Below are 25,190 nucleotides of genomic sequence, written 5' to 3' on the forward strand. Positions count from 1 at the left end.
CCCATTTCCATCACATCTTCACTAAGGAAGCAGAGGGCAGGGCAAGGGACAGGGAGGTGTCCTGGGGAGATGTCCCCTCAAGGCCTGCATCAGGGCTGACAGTAACCCTGCAGGAGACCAGCTCTTCAGCAGAGCACACTGTCCCAGCGGGTTTCCACCTGGCCTTGATGTGCTGACCGGTCGAGTGGGTCTCTTGGTGACGAAGACATGGAAGAAGAGGATTCCTAATAAGCGTGGCCTCCCTATCCCACTCCAGAGCCCTGGCAGGAGCCGGGAGAGGCCGTCCCCGGGGTGTTGTACTGGGTGTAGAGTTTGCCCTTTGTGTTTCCAGGGAGCTTCCTGCACTTGGGGCCCAGTTAGGTTTCAGGATTAAAATGCGTTTTCAAACCATGTTCACCCCCAACCCCAGTGAAACACGACACTGCTGACAGGCTTCAGGGAGGCCTCTGGGCTTGCTCAGCACACTTCAGGACGCTGAGACCCTCCCGGGTAGGAGAGGAGGGTGAGAGCACCTTGCCAAGGGGGGGTTCCTGTGCCAGCTGCCCGTCCCGGCCCCCCTGGTCCCCAGCATGGGCAGCCTGACCGTTGTGTTTAGTGATAGCCCAGAACTAGTGCTGAAGACCAGCTCTGCTTATGACTTACCACTTTCAGCCACGTTCATCATCAGGGACTCTTTTTTGAAATATATGTTAGATTTTTACTTCTTTTATTGGCAAAGGCGATGGGTGGATAGAAGCCAGTGTGGTGAGGGGCCATCATCCTGCCTTCCTCTCACCAGGGGACCTGTGCTGGGATGGAGGGAGCAGGGGACAGCTCCCCGCAGGTGCACCCTCAGGCTCTGGGCTCCCCTGGAGGAACGTTCTGAGCAGCTCCAGACACACTCACGGGCAGCTGTCCCCAGGGAGGGGCTCTGGAGAGTCTCGTCCACACCCGGAGGCTGCACCTCTGCCTTTTCAGGAAAGAGGCTTCCGAGGATTGGCCGCAGCTCCTCTGCTGCTGGCGAATGGTGTCTGGTGGCGTCCAGCATTAAGGAGGACTGGGCCAACAGTCCCTGCACTGCCCGCCGGCCTGGCCCTCGCCTGCCCGTCACTGTCGTCGAGAAGCAGGAGGGTGTGTGTGCTGGAGGGTTCACACCACTGCTTTGTCCTCAGAGCTGCCCCTGTCTACAGGCCAGCGGGATGCCCACTCTCAGGCCCTGTGGAGGTTCACAAAGCCACACCGTCTCTCCCCGTCTTTGCTCCTCTGTGATGTTCTTCAGCTGGTCATGCTGCTGTGTTTTCAGAGGCTGCTGTTCTTCCCTGGACGTGCGTCTGGATTAGGTCACCAAGGCCTCCCAGCTCATGGCTGCACACAGCTCCCGGTGGCCGTCGCCTTGGCCAGCCACCTTCTGTCGGAAGTGCTAAGTGAGGATGACAGTTTGCTCCCCACTCAGCTGAAAGCTGGTGGCTTTTGACCTGAGGGTCTTTGTCCTTCCTGCAGCAAGAGAGCAAGTGGCAGGTTTGAGACTTGATGTTTAGCAGAAAGAATTGTCCAAGTTGTCCCCATTGGCACGGCCACTTGTGTTGATGGGTGCCATCCAGCCCCTGGAGAAGAGAGGATTTTAACTAACCTGGTCTTTTCCACATAATCCATTTGATTCAAACTCTACTCAAGAGTCAATAATTGGCCTGGAAATTGATCCATAAAAAGGTTGGGGTCTCTGAAGCCTCTGATGAATAAAAACACAGATGCTCTTCAACTGTTGATAAGGTTCTGTCCCAGTAAACCCATCCTAAGTTGAAAATAAATGCAAAAAATAGTAACTTAACAGCACCATAGCCCAGCCCAGCCTGCCTCAAAGTAGTTTGGAACATTTCCATTAACCTGCTATTGGGCAGAATCACCTAATACAGAGTCTACTGTATAATGACATGTCAAATATCTCTAGAAACTGATTGAATATTTGTATTTAAAAAGTACTGACCGCACAGTCCACTGCAGAGCATGGCTCTTCCCCTCATGTCCTAAAGCTGCATGGAAGGTATGGTGGGCCCAGCCCTGCAAGAGGACCTCACTGTACACACCAGCCTCAGAGAGGGTCAGAGGTCAGAGGTGGAAGTGCTGCTCCTAGTGAATGTGTATTCAGTCCATTGTCACTCAGGGCCATCTGGGTACTAAAAGGAGGAGGTCTGTAGGGAGTCCCTTCCAGGGCTCCCACAAATGGTGTCGGGAGCAAAGCTGATCCTCAAGTCCTTCCTGTGTCTGGTGGGTCCATCCTCTCCCCATCCACACCTGTAACCAGGAACACAGCCTTTGGGCTGTGTGCACAACCAAGACAGACCCGACAACTGTCACTTTAATATAGGGGCTGCACCAAGCTCTCTAGTGGGGTGCTAAACCCATGACGGACAATTCCTGGGATTCGGTGACTGGCTGAGGGGTGACTGGGGCCATGGTGAGAATGTCAGGGAGGGCAGCCTCCTGCCTGAGTGTCAGTCACAGTCGTCTGGTTTTGGAGAGGCTACTTTTTGTGACTTGTCCAGCAGCTGCCCTGGTTGGTGTGGGGATGCACCTGAACACCATTCTGGGAACTTTTTTAAACGCCCCCAAATTAATAAAACTTCTTTAAAGGATGCCAACAACGAAAAGATGACCTAATGTCAGACCTACCGTTGCTGGTAAAATAAAGGAAACCTGGGTAAGGGATGCTCATGAGCTACCTCCTCATGCTTCTTAACCAGAGTCGGCACTCCTAGGAGGACAGAGAGGGAAAGAAAAGAAGTGGGAGTGGTGGACTCCAGGCCTCTTGGTTTGTGGGGGCCAGTGCAGCCCCCTGCAGTGTTTACAGGGCTTGGGGGACACCTGGGTAGGGAAGGAGGCACTTGCGTAGGAGCGAGAGGCCAGAACCTGTGCTAGCATGTGGTTTCAGGGTGTGCACGGACCACATGCACCTTGTCCTTGATTCTTGGAGAGCAAGGACCCTGCCTCCCCTCAACGTGGGCTTTTGTAAGAATCCTCTGAAAGATGGAAGGTGCCTTCCTGAGAACAAACCGGCGTCGTGCTGAGAAGCCCACGCACATGAGCGCTTGGAACAAATATTAAGTCACAGCAGACACTAGCTGCCTGGAGTTAATTTTTGTATGTGTGTTTAAAGCTTCACACCACTATGTTAGGCTCACATAATGATCACCAAGTATTATCAAGTTAAAGTCAAAGAGTTAACTGTAGTAAGAAACTGGAGGGACTGGAGCGGTGGGGAGGACATTTCTGAATTGACTTCTTTCTGTACAGGGAGACCCTGTGCAGTCCCATGTGACTTAGGAGATATGACACCTGATAGCAGAGGGTACTGATGTTCAGGAATGATCCTGCAGAGACGGGGATAACTAAATAAGAGTTGCTCAAATGCTTAGCACTCTGTTCTCACAGAACGTGGAGCGAGGCCTGTTCACCATCAGCCTCGAGACCCCGCGTCCTGTTTGCTCTTCCTCCGATTCTAGTTCTGCTCCCTAGGAAAGAGTCACAACCTGCTCTGCTGAGCTCTCCATTGGCTTTGGCCACTGAGAAGGGAGCAGGGTGGCCTATCTCACCCCAAGGTCCCGTGACTGTCTCTATCCTAAGAGAGCGACTCTTTGGCCTGCAGACTGCAGCAGGAAGGTTGACAACACCCTCAGGAGGGTTGGGAGGTGTAGCCAAAAAATAAGCCACCAATGCGTGTGCCTCTGGCCACCAGGTGCTGCTAGTGGAGGAGGGGAGGCGGGGTGCTGTTACCCAGGATCACTCAGCAGCCTGACTGATACAGTCCCTGTGCTCTGCTAAACACCTCAACATGTACCTCCCTCTCAGTCTGGGTTTTCTGTTGTGTGGGCTGATGGGGCTGGAGGCTGTGCCCCTCTCTGTCTCCCACCCTTCTGGCTCTCTCCTGGCAAGACCTTCTCCTGAACCAGCGGCACTGCCTCTCCTGGGGGGCCTCAGCACAGGAGTAGCTGAGTGAGCAAATTAAATGTCCCCCTCCAGGGCTGAGGGAGCTAGAAGACCACATTCCCCTACCCAGTCATTGTTTACCTGTCAGGACCTCAACCATATCAATATATGAGCCAGTGACGTTCAGAAGAAGAAACAATGGCACATGCTGCTAAATGGTAAATTGGAATCTATTCATCTTCTGCAGAAAACATTTTTCCAAGCCCCTTGTCACTCAGCAAGGCATATCTGGCCCCTGGAGGGGTGACAGAGAGAGGGAGAGGGCCACACTCCCTGCATTTTTCATCCCTGGCTGCTGCAGCCACCGGGGGTTTCCTTCTCAGCCAGGGGTGACAGAGTCGGCCCATCCTGGATGCTGCTCTAGACCAGGCTCCTGAGTGCTCAGACTCTCATCCTGATGCTGGGTCTCCACCTCATCTGCTCCCTGCATGCCCCCCAGCACAGGTGCAGGCCAGTCCCCTCCCAGCACCTCTGCCCCTCCACTCTTCTCTCCATGGCAGCCTCAGAGGCACCTTGAGCCCACCCATGGACCCACGACTCACCAAAGCCACGATGGCTCTCCACTGCCCTGGGAACTGATCCAAATCCCTGCATTATCCCCAGAGCCCTGGACCAGCCCAAAGCCTCTGTGCCCTGGACCATCTGTGCCAGCTCCGCTCAAGGGCTTCCCATCAGGGGCCAGAAACCCAGACCAGAATGGGCTGCCAGTGACTGCAGACAGGTTAGGAAGGACTGAACTCTCCTGAACTGCCAGGTCCTTAATGATTTCCTCGAAGAGACATCAACCCCAGTTGAGCCACAGATTGACACAACCTTGAGGACTGTTAGAGGGTCCTGCAGTTTCTATCTGAAACTTCCTGTATTTGAGAATTAATTATAGACCTAATAATCTGGTTATTTCATTAACACGTTCCTGCATGTGTTCCCCTCTATTTCCCAGAAAGTCACTCTCTAGAGATCATTTTTTAAACCGTTTAAAATCTTTATACCCATCCATCAGAACAGGCAAAGCCTGGGCTGAAAAACTGCCCACAGCCTTCCCTTCACTCCTGGAACATACGGAAAATCCCTTCACGGTTGCAGGACCTCTGAGGCCTGGGCTCTGTCTGCCTCCTTGGCCCTCTTGCTGGGGCAGAAGCTAAGCCTGGTCTCTGGTGGGCTGCTCTGCTCAGGGCCTGGCTCCCACACCTGCTATGTGGGCTCACACTGCTACCCCAGGCCTTCACTTCCCACGTCCCACTTTCCTTCATGCGGGTCGCTGCCCAAACATTGTCTTCTTGGAACAACTCCCTGAAAGGCATACATTGCATTCATTTCCTTGGGGCCATGGGCAGTGTTGCAGACCTCGGGGTGAACAAATGGATGGAACTCCACCCAGAATCCCTGCTGCCATGTAGACTGCACTCAGGAGGCAGAAGCTGTCCCTGCTGCCTGGTAGTCCTTTTCTGTCACCTTACTCTGCTGTGTCTCATTCTCACGGTGTGGATCTTCCCAACGTGTTCTTCATTGATTTCTGGTTAAGCAATAGTGGACATGGCCACTGTCCTCTGATTCATTATCCCCTTCCGTCTCTAGAGGATCCTGGCGCAGAGTAGGCTTCCCGTGAGCGTGCTCAGTGAGTACTCAAGCCCTGCCCCCTGGGTAGGCCAGAGGTAGGACCTCCTTGGAGGAAATGTGAGAACCAACAACCGTTCCAGAGTCAAAACCAGCGTAGTCAGAAGAGGAAGTGGAGACGCAGCCTTTGGGAAAGCAGAGCTGCAGCAGCTGGTGGGAGAAAGGAAAAGCCACACGGTGGGCAGTGGGTGCCTGGAAGGTCTGGTAGGGAGAAGCCCAGACATGTGGCCTGGGAGAATGGGTGTGTTCTGCCTGGAACCTAAGGGGCACTCCATCCGTCGCTGATCTTCGCTGGGGAAGAGCCAAGTACCATGAGATTGTGGCGTCTCCATCCATCCAGGTGCTAAAACAAAACCCCAGAAATTGGCCAAGGAGCCACAGTGCTGGAGGCTGGGCCTGCAGATTCAGTGTCCAGAGAGGGTGCTCCCTGGTTCAGAGATGTTGCCCTCTCAAGGTCCCTGCACAGTAGCAGGGCAAAGCCACACTCCTGTAGGGGTGCTCATCCCAATCATGGTATTCAGCTCTCAAAGACCTACCTCCCAATCCCATCCCCTTGAGATTTTCACACAAACCTTGGGGGAAACTGACACTCAGGCCATTGCAGACCATACACCTGCTAGAGGCCGGGCAGCTCCATGGGGAGTCAGTCTGCAGTGAAGAGAATAGCTCCTGAAAGTTGCATTTTCCTTCTGGGACTTCAAACAAAGAAGTCTTGAGACTGAGTCAAAATGAAGCTTCCTGGGTCCCCCTTGGCATTTGTCCAGTGTCATGAAACGTGGCTCAGATACAGGTGCTACCGGCCATTGAGAGCAGCAAAGCCAAACTCCACCTCTGCTGGCCATGAAGGCCAGAGACGTGGCTGGGAAGCCCTGGAGCTGAAAACCCTGTGGGACCTGGTGAAGAGTTCTCACTTGCCACCCACCAAGCCTGTGTCCAATAACCTCTGCAAGGCCTCAGAGCAGCCTAAGTCACATCCCCGTTTTTCACGGGACCAGTTTCTATGAGGTTGGCCTTACCAGGGTGAGTGGGATAGCCTAATTGTGACTGAGGGGCAGTTTGGGGATGAGGAAGGATTTTACACCTTTTAATGATTCAGCCAACACCAGGAGCTCCATGACTGTGAGGCAGCAGGTGCTGGGAGGTGAAAGTCCCGACTCTACGAGGCCATCAGCTGGGCAGAAAAGCAGGACAGGAATCCAGACATCCTGCTGACCTCTGGTGTTAGCTGGGACACATCGGGTGAGGCCAAGCCGGTTCACCAAACACCTGGGGCCGATCCAAGGGCCGACCAGATCCGCCTCCTTCTCTCCTTCCCTCTCTTCTTTTCTTCTTTTCACCTTCTCCCAAATTCTCTTCTCCATCTCCCTCTCTTCTCTCTCCCTCCATTTTCTAACACACATAACCTGGTGATTAAAACAGCTTATTGTCCTCTCTATGCTCATATGTCACTAGAGAGTCTGTACCAGTTTGGGGTGAAGTTTTAATCTGGTTCAGTGGCATCTCTGCATTTGTTAAATATTTATTAACTACCAGCAACCAACCATGCTCCCTAAAGGAATTGTGTACCTGCCATGGTTCCTTCAAGCTGTGGGCTTGGATTATAGAGGCAGGGTGACGAAAGGAAGGAGGAGAGAAGTGAGCAACAGGCACATGCACAGGTGTGTCCTAGGGAGACAGTGATCCCTGACCACAGGTGGAGAGGGAGCCGGAGGACACAGCAGTCTGCACACTGAATGCTCTGAAGCACACCACCATGGCCCCTGCTCACCGCAGCCTGCTGTGCCCCTGAGACCTTCTGGGGTGTATGGAGCCACACAGAGTAATGTCCTGATGGGCACCCAGTACAAATAGGACAGCCACGGAGGTCAGCTGTTGGAATTCATGAACTTCAGCCCAGGATGGCCTCTCCATTCGCCAGAGGCTGAGCACAGAGGCCTGAGGACAGCCTGGTGGATGCTCACCTTAAAACCACACTCAGGACACTGAGCTTAGAAATGGGGAGCAGAAAAAGACAAAAGTGAAATGTGTGTTTAAGCCTTTTGAATTGCTGAGAGAGTCTTAAGTTGTTATTTGAACTTAACCATGTATTTCATGCCTGTACATGTGTGTCACGGTGAGGGCTGGATAACTTGGAAAATCTTCAGAGACACTTCGAAGTAATTAGAATTTTTTTTTTCTTAAAATTGGACTGAGATCAATCAAAAAAATGATTGTGGCCACAAAATATCTGAATTAAAATTTTTTTAAAAATACCATAAGTTACTTATGTTACCATGGTAAAAGGACTTACATTGAAAATGTGTAAACGAATCTTTTCTAACCATCTGATTTCTGTTGACTACATGTCCTTTGCATGTTCCTGGACCTTTCTGTGAACCGGGAGGGGCAGGCCCCCACCCTGCCCTGTTCAGGACCCCGACACATGCCCCCGGAGAGGCAGGGTGGACTGGCCTGCTCTCCTCCAGGTTCGTAGAGCCCCTTTTCCCTCGGTCTCAGCTCCACCTTCTGAGCCTCTTTCTTCCTGTGCAATCCTGGAGCAGCAGACACCACCCCTTCCCTGCCTGCTCTCTTATTCCAGCCATGAAGAGTTGCCAGAGAACCTGGGCTTCAGAGTGGCAAATGTATAATGAACCATTTCCTTTTGGGGATGGATAGCATTTCCCAACCCCAGGGTGTACACAGCCTCTGGATCTGACCCTCCACTGCAGGCAGATTTTACCCATGAGGTCACATTTCACTGTGAGTGCTGGATGGTGGTCAGTCCTCTCCATGTGGCTGTTGCCATTCATTCAATTGTTACTGAGCACCCTGTATCCCACACCTGGCTGTGACCTAGAAAGGAAACCCTTGTTAGAGTCTGTAAACAAGTCAGAATAACACCTGGCATTTTGCCAGGGGAATGTTAGAGTTCCTAAACAAGTCTGGATGGTGCCTGGCAAAATGCCAGAGGGAGTGGTTTGAGAAGTAACAAAAGCGAGCCATTAAGTGTGGTGATTCCTGATTGGTTGACTGCTGTATCTAGTTTATGCTAATTAGATAAGCTGTGTGGAATGTATAAATACTGCTCCTGTCCTGCAATAAACGGCTTCCACTCCTGCTGTATCAATCTACACAAGTTGTTCGTCACCCCCGGGTTATTTTGCTGCAGCCGGACTGCGGCAAACCCTCAACCCACAGCAGTGTGCAGAGAAAGGTCTAGAGAGATCCCAAAATCACGACAGGTCATGTCCTCAAACACCTAATAATGACGTCATTTTTCTTTTCTATCATCATCAACAAATTTTACACCTTGGAAAAGACAAATTGGAAAGACAATAACCACCTGTTATCTGCAGAAGGAAAGGATGGACTTCAGGCTCATGAAGAGGGACGGCATTCAAGGGGCAGAGACAGCCTCATGATCCTGATCATCTCCAGACGCAGCGTGGCTGCTTCAATCCCTCTCCTATTAAAAATAACTCAAATTAAGTTTAATGTGGTAGCACCCAAGAGAAATTGGCAAATCCCACTTGTTGAATTCAATATTTAACAGTAAGAGTCACAAATGGATTTGTTATTAAATTAATGTTCTTTAGATCAAAAAAGTAGGGGGGATGATAATGGTTACCCACAACGGTAGTTCATTGTTCTTTGAGATCTCTTCAAGGCTTTATATCTGTTTACAAAGAAAGAAGTAGGAAGAAAGGAAGGAAGGAGGGAGGGAGAGCATGAGGGAGGGAGGAGGAACGGACTCCTCTTCATTGGCTGAAGCAGATTAAAGATAAACTGCCTGTTATCACAGGTCCTTGACCATGAAGCAAGTTGAGGTTGGAAGAATATCTTTAAGGGTGCACCAAGGCCAGTGCTGGTCTGCAGCCCTCCACCACGCAGCCAGACCCCGGCCAGGTGCTTGCAGGCAGAGCCTGGCAGCCGCTGACTGACGGTGTGTTTGGCCAACCTGTCAGAGTAATCCAATCCCTTGCTAATTGGAGGCCAGGTCTTTATCTGAAAACATCCAATATATTTTATTGTACACATCTGTGCCAGGGACTACGCTGCCAACATACACGCTTTTGCTCATTTCAATAAATCAGCCATGTATGTATCTAGGGGGAAATCTGTTTGAGGGTTGAGGCTTTTAAAAATGCTGAGGCAGGGGCAGGAGAGCCTTTCCTCTGCCCGGCACTCTGTCAAGAATGCCTCCAGAGCCTGCAGAAAAGACAGTCACTCAAGTTAATATAAACATGTAAGTTTTCTTACAGGTGAGCTCTGCTGATCAAGGGATAAACCACAACTTGCAGTGCCACTTTGGAGAGAAGCACAGTACAGTATAACCGTGCCTTTAAAGTAAGCTTTGAAAAGGTCCAGAGCCTTCATACAGGGCATGTGTTGGAGGATGGGGACTGGTCTGCAGGGTGACAAGCACACTGACTTTAGGTGTCCGTGAGAAGATTTCTGGGGGTCAGTGCCAGGCCAGCAGAGCTGTAGAACAGTCACACCTCTCCCCCTTCAAATCAGACCCACAACAAACCAACATTTCACAACAGAAATTCATGAAGCCAGGTAGCACTCTTCCAAAGGGCACGTGACATGTATCACTGGGGTCTGCAGATTATCATTACTGACATAGAAGTCCACAAATATAATGGCTTAACAAGAATTTCTGCTCTCTCCTCCTGTAAGGCAGGTGGCTCCAGGGAGCTCAGCAGATCCCAGCATGTGGTCTTTCTCTGGACCACCTCACCACATCCTAATTTTAGTGGGGCTGTGAAGACTTTCTCAGAAAGAGAGAAGGATTACACACCCCCTGCTACACCACATTGGTCTGTACTAACGTAGCAGAGGGGGTTGAACTAAGAAGGGGGGGTAGAGAAATTGGAAAGCAGAAACTTCTGCATTTGCATTTGTCTTAGCTATTTATACTGAGTGCCTCTGTCTGTGAGGGGACAGACAGACGAGGATGTTGGGAGCACAAGGTAAAGAGATTAATTCTATAAATGGCCCACTGTGCTGACCCCCAGATGCTTTCTTTTCCAAGAAGTAATTTACCTAGAGTCCTGCCTGACCTACGTGGACAGAATATGTCACATTCCTCAACTAACTACCTGTTTTCTGCAGAAAAAATGCAGGCCCAAGAGAATGTGAATGGGAGGAAACCAGGAGACTTTTGTGACCAGATCCTGAAACTTAGGGAGGTAAAGATGGTTCCTCCTAATATTAAAATCTGTAAGAACGCATGGTTGAGAATCCAATTAGAACTGGTCAGCATATATGCCAAGGTGACCTAGAATTGTCATGGCAGTGGGTGCTTGGAAGTCTGATGTCATCTTGCTGTCAGTTAAGAGGTGGACCTGGGCAGGACTCTTGGGAAACTTCCCTGGAAATCTCAATAAACACGGGAAAGACATGTTGTCCCTCTCCTCTCTGAGAGCACCCTTTTCTTATCCCTTCAATGAACTCATTCTTGTCACTCTAAGAGACATGCCTGCATATTTCTGACTTGATACCAAGAATCAGGTTTGAGAGATGGGACTCTGCACTGCCTTGGTTTCCCAGAAGGTCCCAGATCCGTAACATGTCCACTGCAGCTATCCCTGACTCCATCTCCCAACTCCAAATTCAGTCATACCAAGCCCTCCGTTGACTAGTTGGTACTGAGGTAGGATAAAGAAATAAGACAGGGTTATAAAGGAGACATAAAGGAAGGACAAAGCCTAAAGATCTTAATCCAGAAATGCCACACACTTTTCCAGACCTGCTAGTCCAAATTCCTGGGAAATCTGTAAATCCATGTGAGCACTCTTAGTAATATCATGTGAAAGACAGTGCAACCTATTGGTCAGATAATAAAACACATCAACCTGAGGATCTGAAGGTTGACCCTCCCAACAGAACTTACCTGGAGGTCACTGGAGTGATGTCATTCCTACAATCCTTTCCAGAACCACCAATGTCCTAGAAATTGCTTCTCTTGCTCTCAAGAGGACCTGCATCCTCCCATGAATTAGTATCCCTTGCTCTACCTCCAAAAGGGGCCTCCCTCTTGAGATGGCCCTGCCCAGCTCCCCCTCTTGACTCATATGTATCTACTCTCCTGGGGCGAGACATCTCTATGGCTGCCTGGGGTGTGCTGAAATTCTCTCTGTCCTGTATTCCAAGGGTCCTGCTGTCCCTGAGTCAAGTTCTCCCTTCTCTCCACGAGCTCCTAGGGCCTGTCTTTGGAGGCACCTCTTCTCCTGTGACAATCTGAGCAGTCAACTTCACACATTACTGATGGAGTCCTTCTTCCTTTCTTGTAGAAGGATCCAGCGTGCACTTTCTTTCCTGCTGAGCTGCTCAGGATGAGCTCTGTGACAATGGAGAACGTCACTGTGTCTCTCTCCTCTGTGTGTTTTTCTCAAGTTCGTCAGTGCTGAAGACCACTGCCCAGCCTCTAGATGAAGTACAGAGGAGTGAGGGAAGCCGAGCACCTCGGGCCTGCTGTCAGAGAGACGGGCTTGTTCTCTAAGACAGATGCTGCTGGGGCAAGCCAGGGACACGGCGCCTGGGAGCCCACAGCCCTGGGACAGGAACCAGGCGGGTCACGTGTTACAGTCCACAGTGCCTCTTCAGACGCACCCTTAGATGGAAAGCCAGGCAGGCTTCCTCGGGCCCTCTGTCCTCAGCAGTATGTAAATGTTGTCTTTGTCTGTTTATTTTTCCAGGTGAAAGATCTTCCTGTCTGTGAAAGAGGCCTTTGTGAACACAGCTCCCTGGTTTGCAATAAAATCGGAAGGGATCGAGTTCCTTTAGGAAGTGTGCTGTCTAAACTTTAAATCTGAGATCAACTTGTCAGAGCCCAGAGCTGACACACAGGACACGCTTATGTACTTAAACATATGCTACCCTTACCGAGTTTCAGGAAGGGTGGCCAGGTTCCTCTTCTCCTCCAGACACAGGCATGCAGCCCGCGCTCCTAGACCGGCTTTCTCTCTGCAGAGTGGGGTACATGGCAATTTGTTTCTCTCCTCCTTACGTCATATTTGCGGCAATATTTTTCTGGAAAGGAATTGACTTCTCTTCCAGTCCCTTCTACCATGGTTGGGTGTTTTCTTTGGAGAATCTGAGAGTTGGGGAGCACCCTGGAGGCCTACCCTCGGACACAGTGTCTCAAAGCAGGGTCTTTGTGTCCTAGGAGCAGTGACAAAAGAGACTCCGCAGTAGGTGGCCGATTATTGGACCTGTTTTAATACATTATTTCATATGTGGCAGCCCACAGGGAAAAGCATCCCAAGTACACCGTGGCTACGTAGGACAGCGGTACTCTGACGCTCTCAAGGTGTGGCGGTCCCTGCCCTGTTCTCCAGCCTGGGTGACGTCCAGAATGCAGGGAAGAACCCACCCGACTCTTCACTGGCCAGGAGCCCTGGTTACTCGCCCCAGCCTCTGAACCTCCTCATGACCCCTGGCAGCAGCATCTCTCACCTCGGTTTCAGGAAAACAGACTAAGTCTAAGTGCCCCCGTGTCCCAGGTTCAGACCTCTAGACCTGGACTCTGACACATTTTTCTGGTCCCTGGAATTCCTACTGGAGTATTGGGAGGAAGTTGGCCTGGACCCTGAATGAGAGAGGAAAAACAGAGAGTAAATTTCCACACGCAAATAACTTCGACAACATGCAACGAAGAGCAGATATATTGCCATTCAATGCGGCTTTTGAATCTGGAAGATACCCAGATGGCAAACAATGAGTTTGAAGTTTTCAATTTGCTCTTGCATTGTTTGTGTAGAAGTGGACAGTGCCTTGTCACAGGGTCACATATACTAGATTTGTTGAAATACAGATAATTTACTACCATACTTAAAATCATAATTTTTGGGCATATATAACAGGCCATGCCCAGAAAATTTACACAACAACTTTTAACCTCATGAAGTCCTGTGATATCAGTATGATTTCCAGCCATTTCCAGACAAAATGGATATTAATGTGCCTGAATTCTCCCTAAATATCACACTGAGTGCTTCTGCTGAGAGCTGCAGTAGAAAACTCTTGTGGTTCACCCTAGAGGTGCGCAGTGGTGGGGTCCCAACAGCTGCTCTGTCCAGGTTGATAAACTACAGGCCTCTAACTGTGCTGCAGCTCGCAGCTCAGTGGAAGCTCTGAGCACCCCTGCAGACACAGCGCCCAGGTTGCGTCCTGCTGTGTGAGTGAGACTCCATCGAGTTTCTGCCCCCTGTGCCTCATTACCTCCTCCAGAAAATGGGGACTCATAGGAGCTCCTCCCTCCCAGGTGTGCCCTGAGGAGGGGACCCAGCCCTGCCTGCTCAGCACTCAGGAAAGGTGACTGTGCTCACACCTCCAGACAGTAGTGGCCCACAGCAGCTGGCCTGGCTATCTGTGCCACCAACTTTCTAATTGCACATGCTGCTTTGAAGTTTCAAGAATTTCCATGCAGGTCGCCTCAGGGATTCACTTAATCACCTAGGTATTCACTCAGCACCTGGACTCTATGCCACGGGTCAGGCAGTCCCACCTGCTCTCTGGCTCAAGCAGCCCAAGGGCAGTAGGTGACACAGAAGGGTCACAGTCCAGTTTGGTGAGTGCCTGAGGAATGGCATAGCCTCTCAGATTCTATCTGTAGTTTATCTCGTCATTGGACTGCACAGTGCGGGCCTCGCAGCTCTGGGATTCTATGGCCAGGCTCTGCACTGGGACTCTGCACTGGGAGACCAGCGGCTCCTCAGTGGACCTCTGTGGAAGAGCCAACTCTGCCCACAGGGACATGTCGGGGGGAGTTTGCAGTCATCATATAAAGGGGGGCTCCCTGGCTTCTAAAAGGAGAACTATCTACAAAGAGGAGATAACTCCCCTCCCAGTAAAAGGCATCCTTTTCTCCTTGAGAAGCAAATGATTGAAAAATTTGGAGACTTTAAAAGTCATCCCAGGCTTCAAAAGCAACGGGGGCTTCCCAGAGTCAGCTGGGGAGGGGCTCAGAGCTGGACTGCCACTGCCCATGTGGTCTCATGGACTGCATCCTCAGCAGCAGGCCCTTAGTCCACCCTGTGTTTCTGAAGACGTGGACCCGCCTTCTGTGAACTGCAGCCTGTGTGCTCCTGCTCTGCTCAACCCTGAAGCACCTGATGTGGGCGAGATGGGACAGACTGCAGGTCGCTAACTGTCAGACCCACAGTCTCCACTGGGTTTTGGTGCGTACAGAAGCATGTGCAACACGTGCTGTCCTACCGTAGGTGACCTGAGGCCACTAGAAGCAGGAGGGCAGTTAGGACGGGATGTCCAAGAAAGCTGATCTCTGAAAGCCTAAGAGCCAGAGGAAAACACAAATCACCTGGGCCTCCTGTCAGTTAAAGTGATTCTTGTAATAACATATTTATTTTATTTTTTGTCGGTGCTTTGCTATTAAACAGAATAGTGGGATTTATTGTTACATGCGTGCACACAATGTAACAACACGATGTGGTCAATCTCATTCTCTAGGACTTCCCTTCCCTCCGCCGGGTCCCCTCTTCTATGCTGGGGTCTCCCTTCGAATTTCATGAGATCTACCCACCCTCTTTTCTTTCTAACTTCCACATCAGGGAGAAATCATATGCCCCTTGACCTGCTGAGTTTGGCTTATTTCACTATAAGTTCTCGAGTTCCATTCATTTTACTGAAGATGTCATACTTCCCTTCTTCTTTATGGCTGAATTAAGCTCCACTGGGTACATATCCCACATTTTCTTTATCCATCATCCACTGGTGGACCCCTAGGCTGGCTCTGTTGTCTGGCTATTGTGACTTGTTCTCCTATAGGCATGGATGTGCATGTGTATCACTACAGTATGACGGCTTTAATGCTGAAAATCATTACCAAGGAGAAGCATAGCTGGGTCACTGGTATTCCCCTGCCTAGTCTCTTGAGGAATCTCCCTACAGATTTCCATAGTGGTTGAACTACTCTACAACCCCACCCACAGCATGTAAGATGTGGCCAAGGAATAACTAGCAATTGTAGTTATTCTTATGATAATACTTTTTTGTTATGATTCTCAATATGCTAAATATATTCTATGTACTCAATATACTCTGTATACTTATTTTTGAATAAGACAATGAGGGCCTTAGGAAGAATTTTCTCATGTCAGGGGCTTTCTCTAGGGTCATTCATCTTCATGGAAAAAACAATGGTAACGTCACCATGATCCTGGTGAAGAACTACCCCAAGCAATTGGCACCTACAGAACTTTGTGGTATGTTTTATTTTTATGCTCATTACACAAAAGAAAGAAGAGAATAAAAAAGGGCTGTGTAACTCGTCTCCAACCCCAAAGCCTGGGACTGGGAAGGCACCATGGCACGCTCTGTGGGGCCCAGGATGAGGTCTGCAGCTTCGACGCATCAGGACCACTGTAGGTCAGGAGGATTGTCCTCAATACCATCTTCCCCGAGGGACGTTGTTACCTGTTGGTTGTGGGTAACAACCTGTCCTCCCTGTCCCCCGGCCTTGGCTGACCTTCCTGGGTCATGATTGTCAGCTGGAGTGTGCAACATGATCCTGACAGGCACATGGCAGGGAAGGGTGACAGTCCAGCTGGGACAGGTGCCCAGGAGGTACCAGGGGACAAGCCCAGGGGAAGGATGCACTGCCATCCTGGCTTTTGCACATAGAGGGGGAAGCGTCCAGCGCCCTGCGGTGTCCTGTTCTCTGTCCTCCCCCCCAGAAGCAGCTGTCTGTCACCAACAGGTTCTCATCCTCTCAAGACTGGAGGCCGCGACCCTAGCTGAGCACCAGGCTGATTCCGAGAGCTTACCCAGTGGCTGAGGGGCTGAGTGGCCTCCAGTCAAGGACAAGGATGATTTTTGAACTTGCTTTTCTTCTTTTCCTTCTTTCTGTGAACCACGAGGCCCTTCCAGATACAGCCCCGCCCTTCTCTGGGCGGAGCCTGCTCCTTGGGCCTGTTTTTGGGGTATCCTCTTGTGACCTCCACTTGCTTTAAAACCACAGCTCTCCTCTCCCTTCTCAGTGAGCCGTCTCCATAAGCAGTGACAGCTGTCTCTACATTTAAACACAACCATCAGAATAAATGTACATTTAAAAAGAATACAAAATAATTCTGTTCTTAGACACACTTCTCCCACTGTTCTTTTTGTCTGTCTTTTTTCCTTTTTCTTTTTGTTTGTGCCCTTCTAAAGTGGCCAATTTAGGCTCACAATAGAAATCAAATGCATCTTTGAACGTCTAAATTTACTTTAAACTGACTCGGCAGAAGGTGGCTTCCCCAGCCCTTATAGAAGCAATATTCCCACCCCCCTTTTATTCCTGAAAAGTGCTTATCAAGATGAATGAGAACAGTGGTGTGTAATTTCAAAGATGAAATTGCTTTTCTCCCCAGTTTCCCTTGGCGTGTTCAAGGTCACCATGACAAGAGTCGCCCAGGCCTTCTGCTGGGCTCGCGTCAGGCCACATTACGCTCTCGGGGAAGGAGTGTGGCTGTAGGAGTGTGTTTTATTTTTCCTCTCAAAAGAGGGTGTGAAATTCCTCCTCGTTCACACATTGTTGGGTAAAGCTGAGCCGCTGAAAGGATTCAGTGGCACCCGCTGCCCTGTTTCCCCAGCAGTTTTCCTGTCCACAGATGCTCAAGTGTCTGACCGAGGAGGCCCGTCCTCCAGCGTTGGGGAGGGAAGCAGGCGCATCCATGGCCAGCTCCTGCCCAAGAGTCCTTGTGAGTGGACGTGGTGCGCTGGATGCACGGGAAACTGCCTCCAAATAGAATCTGATGTGAAATCTAACAAAATAGCAAAACGCTGTGACCTGCTTTTTGTATCCCAGACCCAAAAGTACGTCCGTGCTCCAAGCTCTTCTCTGAGGAGCTGTATTCACAACCCACCCAGATTCTCAGTGATGCATGTGGTTAACAGCCTCAAATCACCAACACAGCTGACCCTTGCCGCTGTAGAGACAACACATGTGTTGGTGGTCACTTACTGGGAGCGATTGGAAGCTCAGTGCATCATTTTCTTAGGTTAAAATGACGGTGATCTGCCTTTATAAACTTCAAATTATTTAGAAATGTTTAAAAATATGTCATCTTTTGAACAGTAATTTTATTAGAAGCAAAGGAATTGTGGCTCAGCCTGACAATTATTTTACTATTTCCACAAAATTTTCTTTTCTACAAAATTGGAACAAGATTCTGAGAATTTGAAGGAGAGAGATCAACAGTGCCTAGGTTGAGCTCCGCATGCTGAGAGTAGTTACCTGGGCCTCCACAGGAGAGGGCTCCTCACAACTGTTTAGTCAGCTTTTTTGCTGCTGTGACTAAAAGACCCCACAAGATCACTTTTAGAGGTGGAAAAGTTTATTTGGGGACTCACAGTTTCAGAGTTCCCAGTCCCCAGACAGCCAGCTGCACTCTTCTGGGATCCAGAGGAGCAGAACATCATGGATGGTCAGCAGGTAGAGAGAGGCTCCCCTGGCCAGGTACAAACACCTACCCAGGGAGCCCTGATCCCCAGCTCCTCCAGCACCCTGCCCATCCTGGGTTTCCACTCAGCTGATCTCTAGCAGGGAATTAACGCACTGACCAGGTCATGGCTCTCATGACCAGGTCATTTCTCCTCTAAACCTCTTGCACTGGCTCACACATGAGCTTCTGGGGGACCTCTCACCTCAGACCATAGCAGCAGCACACCAGGCTCGGGGCCTGGTGAAGGGCACTGGGGGATTTAAACCGACTTCTCAAACCTGTCGGGCTTGTACCCCCACCTCATGCAGCTCCCTGGAGTGAGGAAAGGGCGGTTTGCTGTGGTGGAGTGATGCTCGGTTCACGGCCACAGCTTCTTTTGCGGCACCAACATCAGGACCAAAGTAACTGGGAGGCCCCGACCCTCAGCCTCCAGAGGCAGGGTCCACTAGGGCCAGCAGGTCTGTACTCCTTGCCTGGTTCACAGGAACATTTTCCCACTGTTGAAAATAGTTGCTGTGGTTCCATCCCATCCCTCAAACTTTCTACAATTTGGGGGCGCCACAAGGGGTTGTGAGTTCAACAACAACAAAAAAATAAGGAGCAAAACCATACAGAAACACAGCATTAAAACACAGCAGCTGAAGCCTCCTATCACATTATGGCTGCAAGGTGCCTACATGTCCAGCACGTCCCTACCAAGGAGGCCCCTGTGATCTGACCCCAGCCTTGCCCAGAATTAAGCGTTATGAGAGAAGTAGTCCAAAACAAGTTTCAAAATGACTTTTTAAAAACAATCAAGGACATTTTAAATAACAAACTGCTTTTGTCTACCATAAAAGTCATTTATCTCACCTTTCCTGTGTAAGCCAGAAGCTCACCTAAGCCTGCAGCATTTACCATTTACTCTGCCCTTTCCCACAGTCTCGTAAAGTAGACAGTATTCTGAATATCTTACTTGATATTATTAAGTAATCAAAGGTAATGATGATGACTGATGACCGTGATTCTTATCATCATTACACCAATTGACAGAGCACAGAGAGGTTAAGTAATTTGTGACCTGAAGCTGAGCAACTCACCCTCAACCCCACCCCCACCCCCCTGCCATGTGGAAGAGTTGGCCAAAGCCTGAGTCAGGAACAGGTGGTCACACTGGAAACCAAGTGGCCACCCTGCCCGCTGGAGCTGGCTGTCCTTTCCAGGACCTCCAGGGTGGTAGGGCGGCCTCCAGCTCTGCCTTCCCACCAGGACACTCCTTGTCCACTTTCCCAGGAGCCTCCAACACTGAAGCTTTGGACCCTGAGACACCTGCTCTGTGGGGACAGTGCTTCTCCTGGGGTCGATTCAGCCACTTGGATGACCCTGAACACAACTGTGAACAGGCCTGAGTGTCACCTGGAACCTCGTTCCCAGCAGGAAGGTCATTTGAAGGTCTTGCCAGGCCACGCGGGCTCCATGTTACATTCCTCAAGGTCGTGTTTTTGCCACTTACCTCTGAGACCCACTTGCTCCAAGTCTGCACTTCACAGTTGAAGGTGGCAGACTCCCATTTCAAGCTCCGTGACAACCCGAGGTCCCCTCAGAGACAGGTCGGGTGCCATGCTCTCCTGCTCTCTCACTGAAATGCCTCTGAAGGGGGATCGCAAGCTCTCGGGGTGGAAGCCCTCAGGCTGCAGGAAGGTCCCCTCGGAAACCTCTCAGACCTCGTCCTTCTGTCCCATCCCACCTGCGTTCCCGCTTCCCACCTGGACACCTCAGGCTGGAGCCTGTCTGACTCCTCAGTCCCTGGCGTACCTTAGAGGGCTCCCCTGGCGGGACACCTTGCCCTTCTCCTCAGGACTTCCACCTCAGTGACACCTCTGCCTGCAGACTCCATGGGTTTCTCCCCCACATTGAAACGTACATTCAAGGGGTTGAAAGGCCAAAGGTAGAGTTTCCAGGTGGCTCGTATTTAATCAGAACTAGCTGCTGTAGGAAGGTGAGCCGTGCTCCAAGGAGGTCAGCAAGGCACCTCCAAGATGGGAGCCGCCGGGCTGGGCTTCAGGTGTGAGCCACACAGGCCTGTCCTTCCTGCCTGGCTCTGATCACAGCCACGAAGCCCACCACTGAAGGAGACGGGGCCTGTATTCTTATTTCATTCCTCCCAAACATGAGCATGTTTCCTGTTTACAACACTCCTGTTTCCCTCTGCATGGTGAAGTGTGATGCAGAAACAGGGCAAAGAAGCAAATAAAAATGACATGAAAGTGTGGCTCACTTCTGATGTTGGGTACGTGTCAGGCATAATAGTCTACGCACACAGACACCCCCAAATAGGACCACATTATGTAGATCATGTGATGCCATCCACTCTTTTCTAACCTACATTTATTGATTTAATAGCATATCACATGTATTTCTAGAGCTGAAGAAATAAAATTAAAATCATTGATTCCTTTGATGATTGCATATATCTGCATTCTATGAAGATTACCTAATTTAATTTGTTAGCAAGTCATATATCAATGCCTACTTATTCTGACCACAATTCTTCATATTTTAACCAATGTTGTGATGAAATTTCTTGGGTTTATTTTGCTGGAGCACATTCACTAAGGGCAATTCCTTAGTCTTTGGTTTCTCACATTTCAAATTTCTGAAACTGTTTTCATGAAACTTCAGCACGTGCTTGTTACCATCCAGGATGTACCCACACGGGTGTTTCTGGTAGCTTCCCGCTGGGTTTGATGAATACTGCTGACTTCACTGGCCCTCAACCTGAGTGGGAGCTTGCCAGGGGACGAAGAGTGGCCCTGGTTTCCATGTGCGCTTGCTTCCTCCCTCGCCTCTGAGCTGGAAGTCCCTCCACCCAGGAGGCCTTGCCCTTTGCAGTGCTGGTCTTCGAAGGTCAGCTCCAGGTCTGCACTCAGTCCCTGTGAGTTGTTGACATGAAGTTTCTTCCTGTTGATGTGTAAATGACGTAGGGACCAGTCAATAAATCCGTGTTGTTTTTGTGTCAAATCTTTTTATCAATCACCTGCCTGACTTTTAACCTTGGTTCAGTTGCTTTCACCAGAGGTGACAGTGTGCCTTTTTCATATTGTGGGGGAGGGGAGGATAATTGGGGATGTTTACTGGTAACCACCTGAACATATTTTTTCATATTTCAACAATATTGATCAAGATACTAAATGGCCAAATATAAATTTTGTTCTCCTTCTTTACAAGAGAGAATCTAGACTTTTGAACAAAAAACATAGGATTTGTGTTTTCATTTGCCATTTTTTTCCACATAAAGAACAAAGAGGTTTCTAAACTTCCTTTTTTTTTAGTAAAATGATAGTCAATTGAAAGAGCATCATTTATTGGAAAACCCAACTTTCCCAAGAGGTGAAAGGTCATTTCTGTCAAACTTCAGATTCGCACAGGTAATCTACTTTAGAAGCTCAGTCTGTTCTTATCTCACCATCTGTTGCTTGTCAATACTCTACTTACCATTTTAATTTCAGCTATAAAATGAATTTTGCTATCTAATAAGTCACATGATCCTCTTTACACTTCCATCCATAATTTTCATTCCTATCTTGTGCATCTCTTTTCTGGATAAGTCTGAGAATTATTGCTGAAATTTATGAACTAGATTGGCAAACTTGCAATCTTAATGAAATGAAAACTTACCATCCAAGAAACAGCTTTATTTCTACATATACATCTAATGTTTGTATATACACCACAAGTTTTAGATCTGTTGGAGAAAAATGTAGCATAGTACCAATGCGATATAAATATTATATTTCCAACTGTCAGAGAAATCAGTCACCCAGCCCTTCAGCCCAGAGGACAGCTTCCATGTGCCTCCCTATGCGTTAGCCTGCAGAGCTGGATGAGGCTGGACCCAGAGGCTCCATTCCCATCTCCCTCCGCCCTAGGTGAATCACAATTCTACGGTTTCTGATCTTGAGGGTTTGAAGCCCGTCGACCCCTAGGGAATGAGGACATTCCATCACCCCATTGCCGGCGTGCCACGATGCAGCTTCTTGTCCTTCAATGGATACCAGGCCCTGCCCCCTAGGGGCCACTACCCTTGACCTTCCCTTTATCATTTTGTCTCCGGCTTCACCTGTGGGTAGGTTTGGTGATGCCATTCCCAGCTCTTGCCTTTAATGTCTAGTAAGTATTAGATAGTATATTAGATATAAATAACGTCTAATGGATATCAGACCCTCGCCTCTGAGGCACAGAGAACGTCATGGCACAGTTGATCAGAGAAGGGAAAGGGCCTGATGAAGCCCGTGGTGGAAACTCGTCTTCCTGATGTGTTCCCTTCTCCAGTCCCAAGTGCAGGTGCTGCTCAGAACCAGTGGCTTCCACCCATCCCTGTCCTCCTCTGCGAGGTCACGGCTGCCCTCCTGGGTGCTGTCCCAGCTAATTCAGGGTCAGGGGAAGCCATGCCCCCCGCCTCTGCCTGGCCTGCTCAGCTTCCCGGGGGCCTCCGGTACATTCCCTCGCTGGCCACTCCAGCACAGGGCCTTGGCCCACTGCTGTTACTTCAGGACCCCTGACCACGCAAAGGCCCCAGCCAGAGTGGGCCTTCTCCAAGCCACTCTCTCCATCTGGCCACCATGCCATGGCTCTGAGGACCCCATCCTGTGTGTTTCTCACCATCACCTGCTACCCCTATCATCCTCAAAATAACCCTGTGGGGTGGTGTAGACATTCGCCTGGTTCACGAGGGAACTGGGTGGCTGGGCCCTTCCCTCCAGGGCTCAGTAACCAGGCCATCTTCACCTGGTCCTCAGCCATCCACAGACCTCCCTTCCCACCTGCACACTGATCCCTTCTGTTTCACCCAGATACCCTGGGCTCCCTCACCTGCTCCCGGGTTTCAGGCCTGGCCAGGAGCAGCCTCCCACCTGCCTCCAGGCTCAATTGAAGGGTGCTCCCGGGACAGGGTGGGGTGAACAACTCCCCAGTTCCATTGCTAGCTTGCACACAAGAGGCTCCTAACAGGCACTTACTGAGCTGCGACTTGAAACAAGAATGAACCTGAGGTATGAAAGTGAGGAGTCTTGGTGACCCTGCGGGCAATAGATCTCATGGAATTTTGCAAATGTGTGAAAAGCTAAGTCTATTTTTTTTTTATTAGTGATCACAAAGCTACGCATCATGTTTAAAAGCTGAAGAATGTTGCTCATTGAAAATATTCAAATGGATTACAGGAATACACACACAGCACCACGGAAGTCCAGATTCTCACGTGCAGAATTCAAACTTCATGAGCTGACACTATCCTTACAGAGTTATCTTACACAACGTTACTGATCTCTAAATTTTAGAAGTTTAATATGTTACCGGTCACCTTATTGTAACTTTATTCCACCTAGATTTTTTTTTTAAGAATTAAGCAAACAAAAACAAACAAAAGAGCCAATACAGAGAAGTTCAGTGACCGTCCTCAGTCTGAATATTGTCATAGAAGTCCCAGAGAGAGTCACATAGCTATGTCTTCATTATCCATCTCCTAATATTTAGGTTTTAGATATAACACAAAGAATTACTTTACCTAAAATAGTTTATTACTCTGTAAGCAATATGAACTCACTGGAGAAATTTTAAAAATATAAAATGGTTGATCAAAAAGAAAATAACACATAATTCTGTTACCTACAGGAAATTCTTCTACTTATCTTATTATTTTATGCTGGTATTTCTATTTTTTTAAAAAAAATTAGCTGTAAATGGACACAATACCTTTATTTTATTTATTTATGTGGTGCTGAGGATCGAACCCAGTGCTCCAGGCAAGTGCTCTACCACTGAGCCACAACCCCAGCCCCACTATTTTTGAATATATTACTATGATCAATATTTTATGATTTAAGTTCTGATTTTTTGATTATTAATAAAAAATATTTTTTCAGTTTCCTAAATACTATTTGTGTAACATGATTTTGGCATTTGTAAACTCTTCTATCACATGAATACATAGTTATTTTCATTTACAAACTATAATTGTAGAGGTTCAACAGTATGCGTATGGGCTATTATTTGTTGTCTTACGTGATACTATGTTTAAATTATATCTAATATACTTTCTATGGGAGCAGTTTAAAAGGTGGAAGCGCTATCTCCGAGTTTCTAAATGTCTTTCTTGGGTTTTCCTATCTATGCATCCAAATGTGTTTGTAGTGATTTATAGGATCAGTGTTTCTGAGGACTCTTGCTCCACACCTGAAATGAGAAATGTTTCACAATGTGGTCTGAAACCTTATTTTTTTAAATGAAAAGTGTGTTAACCATAGATCACACCTCATAACTGAGACGTTGTTCTGTTGAGCTTCTTCACATTAATAAACAATATGGAATATTTTAGAAAAAAAATTATCATTCAGTAGTGATCTTTTTGTGTATATGGGGAGAAAATTGGCTTTGAGACCTTTGCTCCCCCCTTCTTCTTCAATGTACAAGAGAACCTTGTTCTGATTAATGTTGCCTGTGGAACAGTCAAACATGTCTTTGGTGCAATATTGGTGGTGAAACCTGTTTATCACCCACTACCAACCAATTTTCTACACTATCTATTTTTGGAAGTGTCAAAAATCAAGATTAAGAATTCTAGCAATTTGTTTCAGATATTCATTCTCTCTCTCTCTCTCTCTCTCTCTCTCTCTCTCTCGATTAGGAAATTGAGTACCTTCAGAACTCAAGTATTGTAATATTACCCTGCCACCTAGGGGTATTGACACGGAAATTTTTGAATGCACAGTACAAAGAGGTTCAGGGTATCAGCCAAAATATAGAAATTCTGTCAGTAACGTTTATAAGTGACACCCTTTATTGTGTATTTACATTTTGTTGTCTCTTCCATCGTGGTCTGTGTTCATAAGACCAAGTGAGAATGGTGTGTTGGGAATTAGCAAGATGCCCTCTTTCAGGGCTCTGGGGTTTGGATGGAGAAGGCTAAGCACTAGCCCGTGGTGGGGCGGTTGTGTGCTTCCCAAGCCCTCGGAGCCTCAGGGGCTGTGTCTCATTTTTGAAGTGTGAAGCACTTGAAGATGAGCATCTTTGGGGCATGCTCAGCCATCTACCACTTTGGAGGTGGGCTGTGGGTCTAGACCAGGTAGGCTCTGCATTCAGATCAATGACAGCCAATCAACCACACTGTGGACCTACCTGGCAAGCCCATCTTTAGAGGGTACCTGGCCT

The sequence above is a fragment of the Marmota monax genome, unplaced genomic scaffold (assembly GCF_021218885.2).
Source record: "Marmota monax isolate L192 unplaced genomic scaffold, Marmota_monax_Labrador192_F-V1.1 WCK01_AAM20220418_F8-fsc00082, whole genome shotgun sequence".
Taxonomy (NCBI): Eukaryota; Metazoa; Chordata; class Mammalia; order Rodentia; family Sciuridae; genus Marmota; species Marmota monax.